General features: G+C 41.2%; 1 long non-coding RNA gene across 2 annotated transcripts; it reads right to left on the reverse strand.

The window, feature by feature from the left end:
- Positions 1–9,898: 9,898 nt before the first annotated feature.
- LOC132866287 (uncharacterized) lies at positions 9,899–23,077 on the reverse strand. 2 transcript variants are annotated; one of them, XR_009650556.1, is made up of 4 exons: positions 22,974–23,077; positions 21,428–21,480; positions 10,911–21,123; positions 9,899–10,775 (listed from the first exon to the last, which is right to left on the reverse strand). It is a non-coding gene; the product is annotated as an uncharacterized LOC132866287 (long non-coding RNA). The 2 variants fall into 2 exon arrangements; XR_009650557.1 differs by having other exon boundaries at positions 21,428–21,483.
- Positions 23,078–24,684: the final 1,607 nt, after the last annotated feature.

Raw genomic sequence — 24,684 nt, forward strand, 5'->3', positions numbered from 1 at the left:
CTGTGTTGACAGACAAATTTGAGATGCTATAGATAAAATTTTATTTCACTTTGTGTGGAAGAATCGTACCCATTATGTGAAAGTCAGTCTTAATGAATGAATACGGCAAAGGTGGCTTGAACGTTTTAGACTTCACTACACTGAACTATACATTTAAAATCAACTGGATCAGGTGTTTTTTCAGATGTCTAACTTCATTCTTCATTATGTTTTTTCTTCCCTAGGTGGTCTTACCTTTCTTTTACAATGCAGCTATAGTATTGACAAGATACCTCTTAAATTGGCTTCTTTCCACAAGCAAATGTTGATGGCTTGGTCTTTAATTTACGAGCATCACTTCAGCCCCCATAAATTCTACATATGGAGTAATGTATATGTTCTTTACAAAAATGGATCTATTTTCTTTAAACCATGGTTTGATAATACTATTTTGATTAATCAGTTGTTTAACCAGGGCAGCACGGTGGTGTAGTGGTTAGCGCTGTCGCCTCACAGCAAGAAGGTCCTGGGTTCGAGCCCCAGGGCCGGCGAGGGCCTTTCTGTGTGGAGTTTGCATGTTCTCCCCGTGTCCGCGTGGGTTTCCTCCGGGTGCTCCGGTTTCCCCCACAGTCCAAAGACATGCAGGTTAGGTTAACTGGTGACTCTAAATTGAACGTAGGTGTGAATGTGAGTGTGAATGGTTGTGTGTCTATGTGTCAGCCCTGTGATGACCTGGCGACTTGTCCAGGGTGTACCCCGCCTTTCGCCCGTAGTCAGCTGGGATAGGCTCCAGCTTGCCTGCGACCCTGTAGGATAAAGCGGCTAGAGATAATGAGATGAGATAATGAGATGAGACACATCGCCTAGTGGCCAGTGTTAGTAATTACCAGTCATACACACCGCCTAGTGGCCAGTGTTAGTAATTACCAGTCATACACACCGCCTAGTGGCCACTAAAGAAATCAAACAAAAGAACTCTACAACCCAGGAACAGATGGGAGCTCCGCTTTTAGGCAGTGCCTAAATCTATATATTAGCATATACCAGGACATTTAATGGGGTTACCCACTGATGCGCACAGGGGCACACACACAATCCCTATAATAGAACATGGATTTGTTTCTATTGCTCATATAATTTATTGCTAATATTAATACAAGCGCCCTGTGATGACCTGGCGACTTGTCCAGGGTGTACCCTGCCTTTCGCCCATAGTCAGCTGGGATAGGCTCCAGCTTGCCTGCAACCCTGTAGAAGGATAAAGCGGCTAGAGATAATGAGATGATGAGATGCGATTAATACAAGCATTATACTATTTATAGCCTACTCTAAACATGCACACAAACATTAATCATGTTGGTCAATAGCAGGGCCGTAACCAGGATTTTTCAAATACCGAGGTCAAACATGGCTGACAGCACCGAAGGCCCCCCACGGCACAACTTAAATAAATAAATAACAAACCAAGGATAGATTTGGTGGTGGACACATTTATTTTAACAATTCTACAACTGTGGCACCATAACTGTGGTGTTTTATCTGACATAAAAGTAGAAAGGTAGTGAACTCTTGAACTGAGTATACATACCTAAAGTACCAGTTACCTAAAGTATTGGCATTATTTACATTGCAGCATACACATGACAGAAAGGGTGTGAACTGCTGAATTGTAAGCTTTAGTATTACACCTTATAATAAGTGTGTGTGTGTGTGTGTGAGAGAGAGAGAGAGAGTTTGTGTGTTATTTGTGGGTGTCTGTATGTGTAGAGACATTCTGAGCAGTAATGTAAAGGCATCAGTCTATCTGGCTGTCTTGAATTGAGATCCATTTGCATGCATTCTCTGAAGCAGAGTGTTCTCACCATTGCCTGTAATGTAAGTTTGGCTCATAACACATTTACTTCAACAATTCTAAAACTGTGCCATCATAACTGTGGAGTTTTGTCTGACATACATGTCAAAACTGAACTGAACTGAGTGTATTGCTCAGGGTCCGTGTATCATCCGATCATTCAAGTATTCCACCAATCCCTCATTTTTTGGTCATACAGAAAAACAGGAAAATGAAATATTGAGTGGTTTTTTTATTTTTTATTTTCCAGATTGAATGGAATACAAACGAAAAAAACAAAAAAACACTCAATATTTCGTTTTCCTGTTTTTCTGTATGACCAAAAAATGAGGGATTGGTGTTTGTTTTCCTTTTTCCAACTCAAAACAGAACAAATAATAAACAGGGAAACCAAAACGAAATAATAACTCTAATTTACGATTATACGAGCAACTTAACTTTCATTTTAGATAAAACTAAATTCATTTGTATTCATGTCAGTCTCAAGAATTAGTTCTTATTCATACATTATAATTTTTTGCGCTCATTCAGGCTCCTTTTACTGGAAGCAAAACTCAAGGAAAATCATGGCTGTTCCCGAGTCTGACTTTCAAACTGTCCAGCAAAAAAAGCGGAGAATCTCGTAAGTTGGAGTGCCAGTGACTTGTTACTCCTCCTCATATTTTCCTCCTGACATGAGTCATCGTAAAATGCTAAGCATGTCCTCTAATAAAAAGCAAAGTTGGTCTGACACAATATGTTGAAAGCGACAAAATGAATGCCATGTTGTTATTGTTATCATTATTTATTATTACTATTATATTGAGATAATAATAATTAAGAGATCATCAGCTTAACATTAACAGCTTAATATATTAAATGAATAGGATGTATGAATAAATTACTTGATATATACATGCACATGCAATTTTTCTGTTTCATAGACGCAGAGATGATGATGGACTGTCGCTGAGGATCATGGGAAGGCTAATGTAGTGTGGGGAATAGAGAAAATCAATAATCGTAAATTAGAGTTATTTCGTTTTGGTTTCCCTGTTTATTATTTGTTCTGTTTTGAGTTGAAAAAAGGAAAACAAACACCAATCCCGCATTTTTTGGTCATACAGAAAAACAGGAAAACGAAATACTGAGGTTTTTTTTTTTTCATTTTCCAGATTGAATGGAATACTTGAATGATCGGATGATACACGGACCGCTCGGCTACCTGAAGTATTGGCATTATTTACATTTCATTATCTTAAATTACATTAGAATGTAGGGCTATTAGTTCTGTGTGAAGACTCGTTTAGAGAGAGTGTGTGAGAGTGTATTGTTTGTGTGTGTGTGTCTGTGTGAGTGAGTGAGAGAGAAAGAGAGAGTTATGAGAGAACAAACAAATAAGCCCGTTTACTCAGCCCTGCACAGGGCTGCCTGTGACAACGTAGTTTTGAATGTTTCTCGAAATGCTAACTAAAATGTAATAGGCAATGACAATGAAACGTTTCCCTTGGAAAGTTGGCATGACACCGCTGAACGGTCTGCCACTGCACTGGCAATATTTTCTCACCTTCCCTCCTTCTGTTGGCTGTCTGTTGCAACGTTTTCATTTTGCGCTCAGGTAAAGCTCTATAATGCGATGTGACTATTAGCCTACGTTAGGTTAGGTAGGCATATGTGATAGAGCGTAGACTACACCCTGCCTGTTTTATCCAAAACCCAACTTCCCCGGCCGACACTAGTATAGGCTACGTCGCGTGACGCTGCGTTAGACACGGCAACGATAGAGATAGAGGCTGAGAGATTTCAGATGACATTAGACAAATGTGAATTTTATTGGGGGGAAATGCAGATGACATGTGGATGTGGACGCTGCGTTTTACATTGATCACTGCTCGAATTCAGCGTAGACCAATTTCAAATTTCTGAAAAAATACCGAGGACATGACCTCGGTGTCCTCAATGGTAGTTACGGCCATGATAACAGCCATTGAATTTGTTCCATTGTTTGTTCCAATGTTCTGGGACTAGGGTTGCCACCTGTGTCTGACAAAAATCCTGGACATTTCGACCATCCAATCGACCTTTTTGCTTGTAAGCAACGGCGCCCTTCGCACATCTAACCCAAGACAAAAATCGCCCTTCTACGCTGAAATTGTATTGCTCTAATTAGTAAAAATGACGCTTTTGCTAGTTATTTGTTTAGTTAATTGCTTTACATAATAAAGCAGGTCTTCATTATTTTGGTTTATTTCCAACAGTTTTTGGTTGTGGACACCTGGGAGCAGTAGTGGGCACAGGTAAAAGGGGAATACATAATTAAGTTCTGTTTGTTTGCTTATGTGGAATAAAAATAATTTTTCATTGTATCTAAGAATACCTGAATGTAACAATGTAAGGTGTAGTGTCAAACAGCTTACCTGATTGCTTAGAGTGTGGTGTGTGCTTTGCTTGTGCTTGCCTGTGCCTCTGCTGCTCTTGGCTAAACAAATGGACATGTAACTGATATAACTGGGCACATACAGGAGTATGTACTACACTACACTATTTCATTTAATTCGCCAAAACCTTACCTCATCTTCCATTTATATTTGGTGTTTTCCTTTGCTGCTGCTATGAGTCCTGGCTGATTTTCAATGAATGTCTTGAACTCAGTACAGGACAACTGAAAGTTTAGCCTGACTTGAAGCTCAGCCTTCATCACTGCAACAGAGAGTCTGTTTCTTTTATCAGTCCAAGCATCCTCCATTGCCCCTTTTCCACCAAAGCAGTTCCAGGGCTGGTTCAGGGCCAGTGCTTAGTTTGGAACCGGGTTTTCTGTTTCCACTGACAAACAACTGGCTCTGGGGCCAGAAAAAACAGCTCCAGGCTAGCACCAACTCTCTGCTGGGCCAGAGGAAAGAACCGCTTACGTCAGCGGGGGGGCGGAGTTGTTAAGACCAACAACAATAACAAGACCGCGAAAGATCGCCATTTTTAAGCGACGAGAAGCAGCAGCTGTACAAACGCGAAGTCAGCCATCATCATTATTATTGCTGTTGCTGCTGCTTCCGTGTTGTTTTTGCTTTGATATTCGCGCCAAGGTTTATGCAAACATAGCGACGTAACTGACGTATACAGCGACGTAATGACGTGGCTCCGCTTAGCACGGCGAGCTCAGAAAAGCAAACTGGTTCTCAGCTGGCTCGCAAGTTGAAATACACATTTTGCCCATTATGTACAAAAAACCGGGACATTCAGTGTCCCGGATTTATTTATTTTTTTCCGGGACAGACCATGAAAATCCGGGACAATCAGGAAAAACCGGGACAGGTGGCAACAGTATCTGGGACCTCCCACTTCACAAACTAAGCACTGATTTCAAGTAATGTTTTTTTTTTTTATGAGAGAAGCGCCATCTAATGGCGACACCGTGGAATCGAGTGAATGGGCGTGTTTAGAATTAAAATAGGAGGGGGGGGGGGGGGGGGGTTATGAGCCCTGGCTGGCAGCCCCCTGGTTTTCAGCTGGGAACTGCACAGCAGTCGTATGGCAGTCACATGGCGTGCGGCTGGAACGGGAATTTACATGCGGCTGCTTCTGTACAGGGTTACTTAAATTGTCACTTAAGTTGTCTGACCTTAATTTAGTAGTTTGAATTTTTCGTCAGATATTTTCAATTTTGTCATTGAAAAAATTCATGAAGTCATTGCTACTACAAAATGCAGGTGTGCATGTGTCTATAGTGGTCTTTTTCCAGGTTAATTTTGCTACAGTATTAAAAAGGAATCTAGGATTATTTTTGTTATCTTCTATTAGGGAGGAGAGATATGTTGATCCAGCAGCACTAAGAGCTTTTCTATACTTCAGGAAGCTCTCCTTCCAAGCTAATCTGAATGCTACCAATTTTGTTTGATGCCATTTACGTTCCAATTTTTGAGTGGTCTGTTTTAAAGTGCAAGTGTCATCATTATTCCAGGGTGCTAATTTTTTTCTCTCTGATCATTTTCCTTTTAAGAGGAGCTACATTATATAAAGTATCGCAGAACGTTGACTCTAAGCATTCAGTTGCCTGATCAAGTTCTGCGGGGGCTGACAGTGACCCAATCAAAGTTGATAACTCTGGGAGATCATTTATAAAGCTCTGTGCAGTAGTTGACATGAATGTACGTTTAATACAGTAGCGTGGTGAAGTGCATATATTATTACTTAGACATATTTTGAATGAGATGAGATAATGATCTGAGATAACTTCAGACTGTGGAAGTGTGACTATATTTTCTGTGCTTAACCCGAATGTTCGTACATTTAATCTGAATGTTAGTATTAGATCGAGAGTGTGACCACCATTATGGGTAGGTACTATGACATTCTGATTAACCCCTACTGAATCTAAAATGGACACAAACTGTTTTCAAAGGGTCTTCTGGGTTATCACAGTGAATATTAAAATCTCCAACAACTAAAGCTTTGTCTAAGGAAATAATCAGGTCTGAGATAAAATCTGCAAATTCAGAAAGAAACTCAGAATATGGCCCCGGGGCCTGTAAATAATAAGTAATGGAATTAACTGGGTAGACTTATTTTTTGAGGCTACATACATTATATTAGTATGAAGAACTTCAAATGTATTAAAGTTATAACTAGGTTTTTGTGTTACACCGAGATAATGATTATAAATAACCGCAATACCTCCTCCTCTGCCAGTTAGACGAGGCTGGCGTATATAACTGTATCCAGGAGGACTCGCTTCATTTAATGCTCTGTATTTATTTGGCTTAATCCATGTTTCTGTTAAACACAGTACATTAAACTCCTGATCAGTCATAAGTTCATTAACAATTAGTGCTTTAGATCTAAGAGATCTAATATTTAATGGCCCCACCTTGAGATCAAAGGTGCTGGTAGTGGCTGTACAGTCACAATTTTATATTGATTAGGTTACTGGAACAAACTCATCATTCATTCATTCATTATCTCTAGCTGCTTTATCCTTCTACAGGGTCGCAGGCAAGCTGGAGCCTATCCCAGCTGACTACGGGCGAAAGGCAGGGTACACCCTGGACAAGTCGCCACGTCATCACAGGGCTGACACATAGACACAGACAACCATTCACACTCACATTCACACCTACGGTCAATTTAGAGTCACCAGTTAACCTAACCTGCATGTCTTTGGACTGTGGGGGAAACCAGAGCACCCGGAGGAAACCCACGCGGACACAGGGAGAACATGCAAACTCCGCACAGAAAGGCCCTCGCCGGCCCCGGGGCTCGAACCCAGGACCTTCTTGCTGTGAGGCGACAGCGCTAACCACTCCACCACCGTGCCGCCACTGGAACAAACTGAGTATTTCTATTTTTTTTTGTTTGTTGAGCTCAGGGAACAGACACAGTCTCAATGTAGTGGACCCTCAGTCATGACTGTGCAGCTAGCAGAGAGTTGATTTAGCCTGTTCATCTGCTCCCTGGCCTTGGCTCTCGATTGTCAGAAGGCATGCGTCTAGTGGGCAAGTACATTTTGGTTCTACGTCACTTATGGCCTATTGCTGTTGGCTAATATATGCAGGCATATTTCTCCACCCATCTCAACATATCTTCTTAAATCTGTTCCCCTTCCTTGTACCTCCCTACTGGTTGCATTAACACAGGACTGAGCAGAAGCTTGAGAAAGCATTTCAGGTAAGGTTATGCTTTCCTCAATATTACCCTCAAATAGCTTGACAAAATTTCTTCGGTGTGTATTCTTTATTAAACACCTCTTTGACCTTATATCATGACTAATATAAAGATGAAATCACACTCTAGAAGCAAATAATGCAGCAATGCAAATAATTCAATGCCTTTCAATATTTTTCTTTGTAAATTAAGTCTAGCCAAAGTCTGCATTTTCAACAATTACTGAGACAAATGAAACTTGCATGTACAGTGCTCAGCTTAAATGAGTACACCCCCTTTGAAAAGTAACATTTTAAACAATCTCTCAATGAACAATTTCCAAAATGTTGACAAGACAAAGTTTAATATAACATCTGTTTAACTTATAACGTGAAAGTAAGGTTAATAATATAACATAGATTACACATTTTTCAGTTTTACTTAAATTCGGGTGTTAGGGTGGGTGGAGGTGTTGTGAAGTTAGGATCCACAAGCAGAACACAGACAGTAATCCAATGAATAATATGATTTAATTCAGGGAAAAAAGGGCATGGCAAAAAAGAAAACAAACAGGACAAAAAAAAAAACAAATGGCAAAAATAGTCCGGACAAAATAAGACAAACAACTTGACAAAAACATGAGACAGGCAGAGGCAAAAAAAACATGAACAAGAAAAGGCCCTTCGTGCAAGAAACCATGAATCTGAAATAACCCTTAGTGCAAAAAACATCATGAACCAGACGAGTGCTAGTGAAAAAACCATGAACAAGAAAAAGCCACGAGAGAGAATAACCATAAACAGTAAGAGAGGCACAAAAACGGATAAAGAAGCAAACGAGACGTTCTTCTTCTTCTGTCAATTTATTGGCGGTTAACAATCGATGTGTATTACCGCCATCTACCGGGCTGAGGTGTGATCTCAAGGGATATTAATCATTGCAAATGCTTGCATGAGAATAAATCAAAACTGAGCCTGTAGTCAGACCTTGAGCAGGTCACGTCCTGATAGAATGTTCAAAAAGATATCAATATTATGTCTCGAGCAATGTGTCATCACAACAGTACAGTACACAGTGAGACACAAGGTCACAGAAGAATTCTAGCCTTCTAGCTGAAATAGTAAAATAGAATGGAGTAGAATATTAACAATATTAAGAGATGTATGCTTGAGTTAATCCTTGCTCTTCTTGACGTGTATTGGTGCTCAGAGGGTAGGCACGCCCTATCAGCCCTCATCCCACCTCACCGGAGCTTAGAGAAACTCCGGCCAAATGGTCCCATGAACCAAACAAAATCTTCCCGTAAACCAATTACGAGGATAACCAAACAAAAATCTTCCCGTAAACCAATTACGATGATAACCAAACAAAATCTTCCCGTAAACCAATTACGAGGATAACCAAACAAAAATCTTCCCGTAAACCAATTACGAGGATAACCAAACAAAATCTTCCCGTAAACAAATTACGAGGATAACCAAACAAAATCTTCCCGTAAACCAATTACGAGGATAACCAAACAAAATCTTCCCGTAAACCAATTACAAGGATAACCAAACAAAATCTTCCCGTAAACCAATTACTAGGATAACCAAACAAAATCTTCCCGTAAACCAATTACGAGGATAACCAAACAAAAATCTTCCCGTAAACCAATTACGAGGATAACCAAACAAAAAAATCTTCCCATAAACCAATTACAAGGATACGAGGATCTTCCCATGAAACCCTTCACGAGGATAAACAAATAAACAAGTCATTGCAGACTGATGCATGGACGACCAGACCTACACTCTTCCATGAGTGGGGTCAAAAATGACCCCAATTGGAATTAGGGCATTTTTGAGTGGAAACTGATTTTATGTTGTTCAGAGTTGATTGTTAATGCCATATTTTGATATTTGACATGTTCATTCACCACTTTGTATGTTTGTTTGTTTTGTGTGAATTTGTTTGTTGTTTGTTTATTTTTGTATGTCTGTACATGTACAGTTGAATTTTTGTGTGTGTGTGTGCTCATCCGTATAGCGGTATCTCAGAGGATAACATATTCTCCAGTGGAGAGAATGATGAGAGAAACAGTAATGACACAATGACAACAGTATGATGTTGTATGATGTTCTCATGCACTTTATTTACATGCTTACTTATCCCCTTAACACCCAAATATAGAAAAAAAGTGTAAAAAAAAAATTTCAACCTAATATATGTTGTTCTAGGAAAGCTCTGATGCAAAAATTGTGTTTCTTTTTTAATTTTGACATTTTAGCAACTTTTTGGGGAAATGTTGTAAAATTACAATGCTGGCTCTCAAGGGTAGGTAGCAGAATTTCACTGGCATCATTCACACACTGTAAATGATCTGGGTGTGTTTGTCTTCATTTTCCTGCTGATAAAGGGTCACAGAAGTGATTGTATCTTCACAACAAACAACAACAATAATAGTCAGACATGTTATATTGTTTTATGACAAGTAATTTATTCAAAAAAAGTAATTTCCACTCTTTAAAAACACTGGATGAATGCTGTATGTACAAATCTGAAAACAAACTTAAGATGCATTTTTACATCTCCCTTCTTTACCTATGGTAGTCCAAAAAGCAGTTTCTTTGTTCTGAAAAACAAAGGCGGACATCACACTTCATACAAACAGTGTTAGTGTAGCCTTTAACACACTGTCTGCACCTTCCCCTGTCAGCTTTGATGGGGAAATGCCCAGTCATGTCTTTGCAGACATCACTTGGTGGGTGTGCATTTCTCCTCTTAGAGGGCCTAGCAGCTGGAGAACTCATAGGGCTTGAGGATGGCCGCCCTCGCTTTGGCACTGGGACAGATGTGCCAGTCAGGATAAGGGAGGATGCCAACTGGGCCTGAAACCGTCTCCTGATCAGGATCTCTTTCTTTGGAATAGCCCAGGCCTTGCAGTCCCGTTTGTACAGGAGCCAAGCGTTGATCACAGCTAGAATAATTGTGTGCCAGAAGATGTAGATGTACCAACGATGGGACTTGAGAGGAAACTTGTACTTGGCTGCAAATGAGTCCAGCAAATCCACTCCCCCCATGTTTTTGTTGTAGGTCGCCACGATGTTAGGCCTCTGAACTTCCACAAATGTTTTGGCAGTTTTGTCCCAACTTTTAACCTTTTCCACTGGTTCTGGGCCAGTAAAGGATGACACAAGTGTCACCTGATGGGTGTCGTACCATGTCACAGCACAAATGTTGTGGTTCTTCTCCACTCTGACATCAAATGTCCCTCTTCCCTTTTTCTTCAAGGTTTTCTCATCATTGAGGTTGCAGTTTGGAAGCCGTACTTTACTGTTAGCACAGTAAGCTAGTGTAATAAAAATAAGTATAGAACAACATAAGTATGCAGTAACAACACAATCACACAAGATTCATTGATGGTGAAAATAAGTTAACATTTTAGGACTATTGTATGGCGAATAAAACTGATGATAATACTTACATGTGTGTTGCTGAGTAAAAATGCTCTTCAGGGTGGTGAGAATGTAAGCAGTAGATGTGTTGATCGGCAACAAATGTATTCCTGACAACCAGAGGTGACAAAAATAAAAAGTTCTTAGGGATATCAACCGAAACTCCATATAAAATGCTTGGGGTCAGTTTTGACCCCACTTATGGAAAAGTTGGGTATTGATACAAAATATAAAATAACTTAAAAGAAAAAAAAACTATACATACAAATCCAAATGAGACCATATCAAAAACACCCTATTTGAGGAACACATGGAAGGTTAGACAATATAAATGTAAAATGACAAAGATTTTGCAACAAAACTACCACTGGGGTCCGTTTGGACCCCACTTATCCATCTAAGGGTTAAAAAAAAACCTAAATTCTATTTGCTATTTGAGTGTCCTTTAAATACTGTGTTAGAGCTATTACTGCTGATTGTGTGAATGGCTGACTTAATAAGTTGTCTATAGTTACAGATTTTCTTAATGTTCTCCCCATCTTCTCTCTTTCACTGGAATACTGTGTACAGTGTATAAGAACATGCTCAACCTTTTCTACTTCTCCACAGTGTGCACAGGCCCCAGAATGATGTTTCCCTATTGTATACAACCCACTATTTAGACTTGTGTGTCCTATCCTCAGCCTCGTCAACCAAACCTCCTCCTGTCGTTTCAGTTCACCACCTCTTCTAAACACCACCTCCTTTTGTAAATTATATAGATGCCTTCCTTTCTCCTCTGTATTCCATCTCTCCTGCCACATTTTGTTGATGTTGTCTTTAATTATTACTTTAATTTCTGCCTTGCTTAATGGGACTTCTAACTCAACCTCATTTGCCTTGATGGCCTCTTTGGCCATTTTATCCACTTTCTCATTACCCTCAACCCCCTTATGAGCTGGAACCCATGTGAACCGAATAAAAGTTTTATGTTGATTTATCTTAAATACGAGATGGTTAATTTCATCTAAGAGATCTTGTCGGAATGTAGATTTTCCACTCTGGATACTATTTAAGGAAGACATAGAATCTGAGCAAATAACTGCTTTACTAGGCTTCACCTCCTCCACCCACTGCAGGGCCAGTATAATAGCCATCATTTCTGCTGAAAAAATTGACAAGTGATCTGACGTCCTTTTCCCAATACTTATATTGTAGCTGGGGATGAATACTGCTGCTCCTGTCTTACCAGTTTCGTCTTTAGAAGCATCTGTATATATCTGTGTCGTGTCATCATAACGAGACGTTCTGGCAAAGTCTGAGCCCATGTTTACATTAGACCGTATCAGCGGATCATCAGATTAACGTTTCTAAAACGATTAGTGTGCACACAGCAACACCAATACATGATTTGCGTGCACACAGCAATACCAATACACGGATACGCTCGGCTCCGCAGGCATCCTGCGCTCCAAATCACTCCGCCCTGAACAGCGAGTGCCCTCTGGAGGGTGCGCACTCCGGCCCTGCGCAGCTCACAGAGCACGCGAGTGAAGTGAACAAGCTGTGATTCGGGACTGAGCCGCTGTGTGTGTGATCCCAGCGCACATCACTTACCACTTGCAAGTGGAAGGATGGCAAGCCTAAAGACAATCATAACTACACAATGGGCAGTATTTGCATCAGTATTTGCAGTATTTTCATACTTTTATACTCTTTAATGAAAGGTGATACAAGGCGGAAGTCCGCGTCGTTTTTCACCAGTCGCGTCACATGACCAACGCCAGCAAATCAGGAAGGTGGATGTCACAGTGACGTTGTCCAATGAGACGCCAGCTAGAGCTCAGCACAGCGTATCCGCGTATTCTGAATGTTTACACAGCACCGGAGCTGACACGATCTGGATTGAATACGTGGACGCTGGCGGATTCCCGTTTCCCGGCGTTTCCAGGCGGTTTAATGTAAACGGACAGTGCATCTGCGAAGAAAACGAGACAGATACGGTCTAATGTAAACGTAGCCTGAGTCTGAAAAAGGCTTATTTATACACAGCAGTGAAAACCAGGAAGTGAATACGGGTGAGAGGAAATTCCTGCTCCAGATCGGCGCTGGCGTGAGAGATCCGTAATCTCTGGAGTGGATATCCGGGGCGGAGCATGACAAGGATGGTGCAAAAACGAGTACACCCCACAACAAAAACTACTACATCTAGAGATTAAATTGGGCTGGAACCCTCCAGAACTCAGCTCCGCCTCCTTGCCTTGGTAGTACGGCCAGCAGGAGCTGAGCTCCCTCTGCTTCAGTGTTTATAATAATATAATACTATCTTTCATTTTCATCTATTCTAAAAACACCATCAATATGAGAGTTCATCAATAATGATTTAGACAACAAAAAAATAAGCTAAAATGAATTACACCCGGGCGGCACAGTGGTGTAGTGGTTAGTGCTGTCGCCTCACAGCAAGAAGGTCCTGGGTTCGAGCCCCGGGGCCGGCGAGGGCCTTTCTGTGTGGAGTTTGCATGTTCTCCCCGTGTCCGCGTGGGTTTCCTCCGGGTGCTCTGGTTTCCCCCACAGTCCAAAGACATGCAGGTTAGGTTAACTGGTGTCTCTAAATTGACCGTAGGTGTGAATGTGAGTGTGAATGGTTGTCTGTGTCAGCCCTGTGATGACGTGGCGACTTGTCCAGGGTGTACCCCGCCTTTCGCCCGTAGTCAGCTGGGATAGGCTCCAGCTTGCCTGCGACCCTGTAGAAGGATAAAGCGGCTTGAGATAATGAATGAATGAATTACACCCATCAATTAAAAAAAATTCATTTGAATTATCATGGAATGCGCATGCGCTGCGAGAATGTGTGACATCACACAGCATCATCATACGTTTAATGTTAACATTAATGGACTTCAGCTCGAGAAATTGGCGCCACTGTTTTCTATCAGTCCGTCATACTTTATATTTTATGAGGATTTATGTCGTGGCGGCACGGTGGTGTAGTGGTTAGCGCTGTCGCCTCACAGCAAGAAGGTCCGGGTTTGAGCCCCGTGCCTGGCGAGGGCCTTTCTGTGCGGAGTTTGCATGTTCTCCCTATGGGTTTCCTCTGGGTGCTCCAGTTTCCCCCACAGTCCAAAGACATGCAGGTTAGGTTAACTGGTGACTCTAAATTGACGGTAGGTGTGAATGTAAGTGTGAATGGTTGTCTATGTGTCAGCCCTGTGATGACCTGGCGACTTATCCAGGGTGTACCCCGCCTTTCGCCCGTAGTCAGCTGGGATAGGCTCCAGCTTGCCTGCGACCCTGTAGAACAGGATAAAGTGGCTAGAGATAATGAGATGAGATTTATGTCGTACAAAGTTGTAACTATCTGCTAAACACGATGCCTTAGTGCAGCAGATGACATAAGTACCGTTAGCTAACACTGACAGACAGGATGCTTGTCGAAAAATTCACGCCTCCATTTACTGAAGTTCAGATCTTTTTGTCTGTAGTTGTTATATTTTATCTTCATTTACGAAGTTGTAGCTGTTTTCTGTGTTTTTAGCTTTTAGGTAAATATCAGAAAAATGAGTTTGCTAATTTAATGGATGCCACTAACCTGTCTGTGCGCAGGGAATGCTAGCAAATAGTGAGAACTGCAGCCTGGACTTTTCCATTGGCTCGCGCGCTCCACTCCCAATCCAATGTTGCTTTGGTCGGCCAAATTTATGAGGTTGCTGTGGGGTACTGAGACTAGACTCATCTCATCTTTATCCGCTTATCCGGGACCGGGTCGCGGAGGCAGCAGTCTGAGCATGGAAGCCCAAACTTCCCTCTCCCCAGACACCTCGGCCAGCTCCTCGGGAAGAACACCGAGGCATTCCCAGGCCAGCTGAGAGACATAGTCCCTCCAGCGTGTCCTGGGTCTTCCCCGGGGCCTCCTCCCAGGGGGACATGCCTGGAACACCTCCCCAGGGAGGTGTCCAGGAGGCATCCGAAAGAGATGCCCAAGCCACCTCACCTGATTCCTCTCGATGTAGAGGAGCAGTGGCTCTACTCCGAGCTCCTCCCGAGTGATTGTGCTTCTCACCCTATCTAAGGGAGCACCCAGCCACCCTGCGAAGGAAACTCATTTCGGCCGCTTGTATCCGCGATTTTGTTTTTTCGGTCATTACCCAAAGCTCATGACCATAGGTGAGAGTCGGAACATAGATCGACTGGTAAATCAAGAGCTTTGCCTTTTGGCTCAGCTCTTTCTTCACCATGACAGACCGGTAAAGCGACCACATCACTGTGGAGGCTGCACCGATCCGCCTGTCGATCTCACGCTTCATCCTTCCCTCACTCGTGAACAAGATCCCGAGATACTTAAACTCCTCCACTTGAGGCAGGACTTCACCAACCTGGAGAGGGCAAGCCACCTTTTTCCGGTCGAGAACCATGGCCTCAGACTTGAAGGTGCTGATTCTCATCCCAGCTGCTTCACACTCAACTGCAAACTGCCCCAGTGCATGCTGAAGGTCCTGGTTTGAAGAAGCCAACAGGACAACATCATCCGCAAAAAGCAGAGATGAAATCCTGTGGTTCCCAAACAGGACTCCCTCTGGCCCCTGGCTGCACCTAGAAATTCTGTCCATAAAAATTATGAACAGAACCGGTGACAAAGGGCAGCCCTGCCGGAGTCCAACATGCACTGGGAACAGGTCTGACTTACTGCCGGCAATACGAACCAGACTCCTGCTCCATTCGTACAGGGACTGGACAGCCCTTAACAAAGAGCCCCGAACTCCATATTCCCGAAGCACCCCCCACAGAATACCATGAGGGACACGGTCGAATGCCTTCTCCAGATCCACAAAGCACATGTGGACTGGTTGGGCAAACTCCCATGAACCCTCGATCACCCTATGAAGGGTATAGAGTTGGTCCAGTGTTCCATGACCAGGATGAAAACCGCATTGTTCCTCCTTGATCCGAGGTTTGACTATCAGCTGAATTCTCCTCTCCAGTACCCTGGAGTAAACCTTTCTGGGAAGGCTGAGAGTGCGATTCCCCGATAATTGGAGCACACTCTCCGGTCCCCTTTCTTAAAAAGAGGGACCACCACCCCGGTCTGCCACTCCAGAGGCACTGTCCCCAACCGCCACGCAATGTTGCAGAGGCGTGTCAGCCAAGACAGCCCCACAACATCCAGAGACTTGAGATGCTCAGGGTGGATCTCATCCACCCCCGGTGCCTTGCCACCGAGGAGCTTGCAAACCACCTCAGTGACTTCGGCTTGGGTAATGGATGAGTCCACCTCTGAGTCATCAGCCTCCACTTCCTCAATGGAAGATGTGATGGTGGGATTGAGGAGATCCTCAAAGTATTCCTTCCACCACCCGACAATATCCCCAGTCGAGGTCAACAGCTCCCCACCCGCACTGTAAACAGTGTTGGCAGAGTACTGCTTCCCCCTCCTGAGGCGCCGGACGGTTTGCCAGAATTTCTTCGAGGCCGACTGAAAGGTTTCTTCACCTCTTGCCCTCAGTCTCCAGAGAGCGATTACCCCATCTCGAGATCAGTCCCCCCATGTCACCCAGATGTCTGGGGGTGAGTCGCGGAAGAAAGACAGGAACCCCACAAAGTAGTTCGCAATGTTTATTCACAAGTCCCCCATGAGACAGGAGAATTCAGGGGATTTTATATGTGGGTGTTATCTGTGTGGATGAAGTGACATCACTGAAGACCTTGGTGCTGTGTGTGTGTGTATATATGACATCATTGCTTCAGAGTGACATGTGACATGGTTCAGAGACTGTAGTGAAACCTTGACGATGGTATACAATAATAAGATGTTCTTATGATATGATACAGATATCAAAGGCCATTTCTTACGCACAACCTTAGGTCAGAGATAGCAAAGGGCAGAACATTCAAAAAGATATCAATATTATGTCTCAAGCAAGATGTTCTAGACAGAAGGTCACAGAAGAATTCAATGCCTTCTAGCTGAAATAGTAAAATAGGATAGAGTATTATGAATAAATACTTAACAATAATAAGAATAAATCCTTACAATTATTTATCCTTACAAAGGAATAAATCCTAACAATCCCCTCTTTGATAATAGTATCACACCCCAGTATTCTGATCATTATGTGTGATTACATCGAGAATTAGGATTAGATGTATGCTTGAGTTAATCCTTGCTCTTCTTGATATGTATTGGTGCTCAGAGGGCGGGCATGCCCTAATCAGCCCTCATCCCACCTCACCGGAGCTTAGAGAAACTCGAAACCTCTTAATTTGTCCCAAATACATGCTACTTCCTTCAGAGTAATTTATTCTAAAACAGTGAGGGAAAATGAAATTATAGCATATTGACCTATAGTGAGAACAGTGTCCTGTAAGAATACAAAGCTTCAGAGCATAGAGACGTGTAATAATAGTAGAAAACGGCATCAGATGACAGACATAACTTTCATTCATGTGCGTTCGTGCAGTCCAGTTAGCGAATTGCCAAAAGATGTTGTCTCGAGGTCCAGCTCAAGCGGGTAACCCTGCTCCGAGCAGCAGTAGAGTGGTCACGAAGCTCGTGATGAGGACTCCCATGGTTGTAGTGAGGGTGATTGGTCCCAGACAGGGCGCGAGATCCCCTCTTTGTTCACAACGTCTTGCAGGTAATCTGAGGATTCTCAGTCAGCCAGGGCTGCACACAGGTCACGTTGAATCTGTGTAGAGCTCAGAGATAGAGAGACAGAACAGAGACTGGATAGGGACACAGAGAAAACGTTAGTAGCAAACTTGTCATTGTAACACAACTTTGTTATGGAGCCTTCTTCAATCGTGTGGCATGGATCCACTGTGGAAAAAGATCAGTTAAAACAGCAGTAAAAGTAATGGTGACTATGTCTGCAGGCCCACTATATATAGGTTCTCCCAATTGTCCAAATCGTTTAAAGAGTCACACCAGCACCTTGTCTCCCACGTGAAAGGGGTGTGTGGGTGCTGCTGGTGGAGACGATATTGTACTATTGACCTTGGTACAAATTTTATGCAACTTATCTATAAGGGCTGCAGAATATTCATCCATATGTGTTTTCAAATCAGAGGTACCCAGAGACGGAGTTCCCTTCTTCCAGGGGAGAGGGAAAGGTCTTCCAAAAATAATTTCATAGGGGGAGTATCCCCTAGGCTAGGCTTTTCATACAAATTTCAGCCAGAGTGAATTACGGATTACAGAGCCAATTTTTTTCGAACCTGTGGCCTACATGGCCTTAATTAATTTGTCTTTCAATGTTCGATTAGTACGTTCTACGATACCAGAGGATTGAGGGTGGTACGGAATGTGAAAACACCAGTTTAGTGAGAGATACTTACAAAGGTTTTGTGTGACTTTCGAGGTAAAAGGGGTACCTTTGAGTCAATGGCATCTAGAACCCCATAACTATAACAATTATTGATTTCTTATTATTTTATTGTTCTGCTTTTATTGTTTGTGTTTTTTTTTTACTGTTCAGTGTCCTTGGGTACCTTGAAAGACGCTTATAAATAAAATGTATTATTATTATTATTACAACCCCGATTCCAAAAAAGTTGGGACAAAGTACAAATTGTAAATAAAAACGGAATGCAATGATGTGGAAGTTATAAAATTCAATATTTTATTCAGAATAGAACATAGATGACATATCAAATGTTTAAACTGAGAAAATGTATCATTTAAAGAGAAAAATTAGGTGATTTTAAATTTCATGACACCACATCTCAAAAAAGTTGGGACAAGGCCATGTTTACCACTGTGAGACATCCCCTTTTCTCTTTACAACAGTCTGTAAACGTCTGGGGACTGAGGAGACAAGTTGCTCAAGTTTAGGGATAGGAATGTTAACCCATTCTTGTCTAATGTAGGATTCTAGTTGCTCGACTGTCTTAGGTCTTTTTTGTCATATCTTCCATTTTATGACGCGCCAGATGTTTTCTATGGGTGAAAGATCTGGACTGCAGGCTGGCCAGTTCAGTACCCGAACCCTTCTTCTACGCAGCCATGATGCTGTAATTGATGCAGTATGTGGTTTGGCATTGTCATGTTGGAAAATGCAAGGTCTTCCCTGAAAGAGACGTTGTCTGGATGGGAGCATATGTTGCTCTAGAACCTGGATATGCCTTTCAGCATTGATGGTGTCGTTCCAGATGTGTAAGCTGCCCATGCCACACGCACTAATGCAACCCCATACCATCAGAGATGCAGGCTTCTGAACTGAGCGCTGATGACAACTTGGGTCGTCCTTCTCCTCTTTAGTCCGAATGACACGGCGTCCCTGATTTCCATAAAGAACTTCAAATTTTGATTCGTCTGACCACAGTCCATTTTAAATGAGCCTTGGCCCAGAGAAGACGTCTGCGCTTCTGGATCATGTTTAAGATACGGCTTCTTCTTTGAACTATAGAGAGTTTTAGCTGGCAACGGCGGATGGCACGGTGAATTGTGTTCACAGATAATGTTCTCTGGAAATATTCCTGAGGCCATTTTGTGATTTCCAATACAGAAGCATGCCTGTATGTGATACAGTGCCGTCTAAGGGCCCGAAGATCACGGGCACCCAGTATGGTTTTCCGGCCTTGACCCTTACGCACAGAGATTCTTCCAGATTCTCTGAATCTTTTGATGATGATATGCACTGTAGATGATGATATGTTCAAACTCTTTGCAATTTTACACTGTCGAACTCCTTTCTGATATTGCTCCACTATTTGTCGGCGCAGAATTAGGGGGATTGGTGATCCTCTTCCCATCTTTACTTCTGAGAGCCGCTGCCACTCCAAGATGCTCTTTTTATACCCAGTCATGTTAATGACCTATTGCCAATTGACCTGAGTTGCAATTTGGTCCTCCAGCTGTTCCTTTTTTGTACCTTTAACTTTTCCAGCCTCTTATTGCCCCTGTCCCAACTTTTTTGAGATGTGTTGCTGTCATGAAATTTCAAATGAGCCAATATTTGGCATGAAATTTCAAAATGTCTCACTTTCGACATTTGATATGTTGTCTATGTTCTATTGTGAATACAATATCAGTTTTTGAGATTTGTAAATTATTGCATTCCGTTTTTATTTACAATTTGTACTTTGTCCCAACTTTTTTGGAATCGGGGTTGTATTATTATAACTTGGTATTATTTCTTTTGCCAGAATACGAGTAACTACCTTCATGTTCTCTCGAGAACAGGAAAAAACTTCTACCCATTTAGAGAATTTGTCCACAATCAAGATGACAAAAATCAAATGAGAAAGGAAGAGCGTATGGCTCATGCACAATATCAGGCAGTGAACACACAGAGTAACCACAGAGGTATTATAAATATGATAAATTATAAATATTATACACTGTCTGAGGGTTTAGAACAAAAACCATCAACAAAGAGTACTCCCCCCCCCCCCCCCCCCATCCCTAGAGGGCTGGAGGAGAGATCAGACCTGATACTGGTAGTATGTACAATTTCAGACAGATAATCAGTGTCATCCCGAGAATTAAGGAGGCGTGCGAGAGCGTGACCTACAGTATCAAAAGAGGATGTGGCACGAATTTCGAAATTGTTAGTAGAACAGAGAATGAACAGTCATATGTTGGGTCTGTAAATTTTGCAACACCTGTTTAACTTGATGTGACGAGTGAAAGATCAGTGGGTGAGACAAAATCAATTTCTTTTCGCATCTAAAACCATCAAAGCACATGTGGAGACAGCCCTTAGACACGCAAGTAAGCCCTGAGCAACATTGTCTAATGTTTTAGATAAAAACCCGCACAAGGACACATGCTCCCGGTCCGCAGAGGCTGTGCCTCGGTGTTCATAGGCATAGAGGTGGAAGGGCTTGGCTTCAATCAGGTAACCCCAGGGGCAGAACAAAGGGCGCTTTTGAGGGAGTGGTAAGCGTCCATCATAGCATCAGTCCAGGTCAAAGGATGTTGCAGTGGATTGTGACGAGAGATTGCAGAACGGAGAATCTTGTCATATAAAGAGCAGTCAGAGATCCATTATCTGCAGTAATTGATAAGATCCAGAAAAGACATCAGTGCATGTTTAGTTGCAGGGCGTTTTGTGTCTAGAAGCACCTGCACCCGATCAGATGACAGCCTTGAGAAAATTCAAGACTTCAAAAGTTCAAATACTTAAGTGTCCATGCAATATTGCAGCTTGGTCCTGGAAACCTTAAAGCCCTTGTGTGCCAGATGTTGGAACAGGCGTAAGGAAGCATCTTGGCAGATTTCTGGTGACTCAGCAGATACCAGAACACACAGACCACAGAGTCCTGAGGGAGGGAGAGGTCAGAGAGTGCGTTATGAATTTGAATTACGGCTGAAAAAAACAGCAGGAGAGTTAATGAAACCTTAAGGCAAAACGTGTCCAAGTATACTGTTTCCCCGTGTGTAAAAAAGGCAGAACAGAGATCAATAACGGAAAAACAGCAATGATGAGAAACATCAGGTACAATGGGTGCAACAGGGACGATCAATTCATTAATCTTACATAAATCCTGCGTAAAACGCCAGGTACCATCAGGTTTAGGTACTGGATTGACAGGTGTATTTGTATGAGCTGGTACACGGTCTCACCATGCCTTGCTCGAGGAGAGACTGTAGGATGACATCAATCCAGAGAGAGAGTACTGCTTAACATAAACAGGATAAATAAGTTTAAAGAAAGAAAAGGAGATATAAAACAGGGCAAGTTGAAATGACAAACAATTTCACTGAATGTAATTTGAATAAAATTGAATAGCTGATAAGCACTTCTTGTTGGATTCAATATATGACAGACTCAAAATATATTTTTAATTCAATTAAAAATAATGGGAATGAGAATGGGTTGTCTTGGACATTTTGACTTTATGTATATGGAATTTACCTAGTAATATAAAGAGATTACTTATATTAAATTTATTACTGTGTGAGAAAGTGCCAAAAATAATGATTTTCTCATCAAAGTAATACTTGACTGTAGTTTTAGCCCAAATCTTTCGACACTTCAGATATCTGTGTGTCCTTGTCCTGGCATGGATGGTTGTTTGTTTATATTATTGCTATCTGTAACAGTCTGGGAGCCCTTATCTCAATGTTGACTGAGAAAAGAGACAGAGACTGTAGTTATCATATTGCTACGGAACAATTATTCAAAATATATTTATAATAGGACGACAATTATTCAAAAAATGTCAAAAATGAAGTAAAGAGCGGGTTAGCTCGCTGTTGATCTAATTGCATGTTTCCCAGACAAGTCCACGTCTCGCTAAAACGCGTCAGAAACAGGAGTATATACGGTAGGATATTTAAAGGTTAGAATTTAGCATGACCGTTACATATGATTAATAAAAAAATACCACTACACGATCAGTTTTAAAATGTTTTAGATCAACATTAGGTCGTTGTTAAACTTTTCGGCATTTCCATTCACAAGTAGGGTAAATATATTTGATGCCTTTTATTATACCTTTGAACAGGAAGTGGTGTATTACTCTATTTTAAAAATGATTCCTGATAAATATCTTCAAATCTGAAAGTGATATTTGATTTGGCTGAATTAATCAAACTCTAAGACTTAAATATATTTCTTCTGTTTTTACCATGTCTGTTTAATTTAATGGTTAAATAAAGATAAACCCAAGTCTCCGATTTATAAACACCACTGGAAAGACAATTATTTTTTTCAACATTCTTCAAATAAACTTTTGTTAACTCTGTTTCTTGCTGAAAAAATTATGGTTAACTAAATACATTAAAGGCCTATCCATTCCATATCTTTCCGTGGTTTTTTTTTTTTAAAGGCAAAAGTATGGAGGTTTAAAATTCAGCAAACAGTTAATCAGAACATTTCATATCAATAGTTCAAAATTGTTCAAAATTAGGAGGAACATGAATGAACTGAAATGAACAAAAAATTTAGATTTAACAGATTACACTTACTTGTCTTCTGCTCAAAACTGACTTAAAAATTCGCCACGAACACGAGCTAGTTAGGATTAGCCGGATTACCCTATTATATGTTCAGAATTTTCGTTTGCTTGTTTTCAGGTCTGCCTGTTAGGCAGAGATTTATGACTATTGCCTAGATACGAGAGGCGGAATAAGAGCACAAGTTTTATGTGGTGGTTTTTTGTCATACCTGTTCTATTCTAGGTGATGAACAGATGAGGTGCGTTGAATAAACTTGTGTTTTATTACACGTTACTGCAGCGGCATCCAAAACAAAACATTTCCTGCTTCTCTTATCTAGTGCGCATGCCTAGCTCACAAGGCATTATGGGAACTGGAGTTCTAATGTTATTAACACGTAACATCACAATTTTGATTCGTCATTTATAGGATCTAGACATGCACCATGAAGAATAAAGCGATAATCTGCTCCTACCAGCTGGCAGTGTCGAGACATTTTTACGAGCATGTCTACGAATTTAAGTGGTTTGTCTAACGAAGGCAACACTAATAATATCTTTTAGGTCTGATGCAGAAGGCGGATTATATGGCGTACTGCCAATTTTTTTTAAGGATTTTAAGTGCGGCTTATAGTCCCAAAAATACGGTAATAATAATGATGAAATTACAGGCCAATTTGTTTGCCGTTAAAAACAAGATTGGATAAATTTAACTTTCTAATAATGTTATAAAACATACGCTAGCTTATCTTGAAAATGCTGACTACATTTGTAGATCACCTTGCGGACCACTCGTGACTTTACTGGTATCTTTCCAGTTACGAGTTTCGGACTATCGACACACAGTGAATATAAAATAAAATACAGATGATCTACTCACCAAACGCTGAAACTAATTGATTAAGAAGCAGCCATTCTGTGTTGAGGGAAGAGGATCTCTTCTCTCCTTCCGTAACAGTGATGAGATTCACAAACGATTCGGATCTTTTTCGAGACGAAACATAAAAATGACTCGATCGAGCGAATCGATACAGACGCATACGAGTTTGTTCTAAAGAATCGATTCCGTGATTCAATAAACGTAGTATACGGGCGTACAAATAAAGTTATACGGATTCTTAAAAAAAACTTCAATATTTATTTAGAGCTATAATCAATTCCCACGATGATAAAAAAAAAGCGCAAGGCAAGTTTATTTATATAGCACATTTCATACACAATGGCAGTTCAATGTGCTTTACAGAAGTAAAAACAAACAGTAAAAAATAGAGAAATAAAATTACATAAAATAATTTTATTTTTATTCTAAAACAATTAATTAAAAGAATTGAAAGAAAATAAGAATTAAACAATAGTAGAAATAAAATAATAAAATAAAGTAGAAATAGGAGGAGAAAAAAAGAAACCAGCAGAATAGAATAAAGAATAAAATAGAATAAAGTTTAAAATTAAAGTAAATTTAAAACATGCAGAGAAAGTAAAAATTATATTAAAAAAAAGAAGACAATATTAATTATTTAACAGAAAGCATCTGAAAACAGCTTGGTCTTTAACCTAGATTTAAAACTGCCAACAGCAGGAGCATTTTTAATGTCCTCTGGCAGTTGGTCCCATAGCTGTACTGCATAGTAGCTAAAAGCTGCTTCACCACACTTTGTTTTAACAACTGGTTTTAATAGTAAATTTTTCTGTTTTGATCTGGTAGATCTGATTGGGTTAGGCCGCTGCAACATATCAGAGAGGTAATTGGGCCCTGTACCATTTAGAGATTTGTACACCAGCAGCAATACTTTAAAGTCAATTCTGTAGCTTACTGGAAGCCAGTGAAGGGACCTTAGAATTGGAGTAATGTGCTCTGTTCTTTTTGTTCGTGTGAGAACCCTAGCCGCTGCATTTTGAACCAGCTGAAGTCGTTTGATGGTCTTTTTTGGCAGGCCTGTG

The sequence above is a fragment of the Neoarius graeffei genome, chromosome 18 (genome assembly GCF_027579695.1).
Source record: "Neoarius graeffei isolate fNeoGra1 chromosome 18, fNeoGra1.pri, whole genome shotgun sequence".
Lineage (NCBI taxonomy): Eukaryota > Metazoa > Chordata > Actinopteri > Siluriformes > Ariidae > Neoarius > Neoarius graeffei.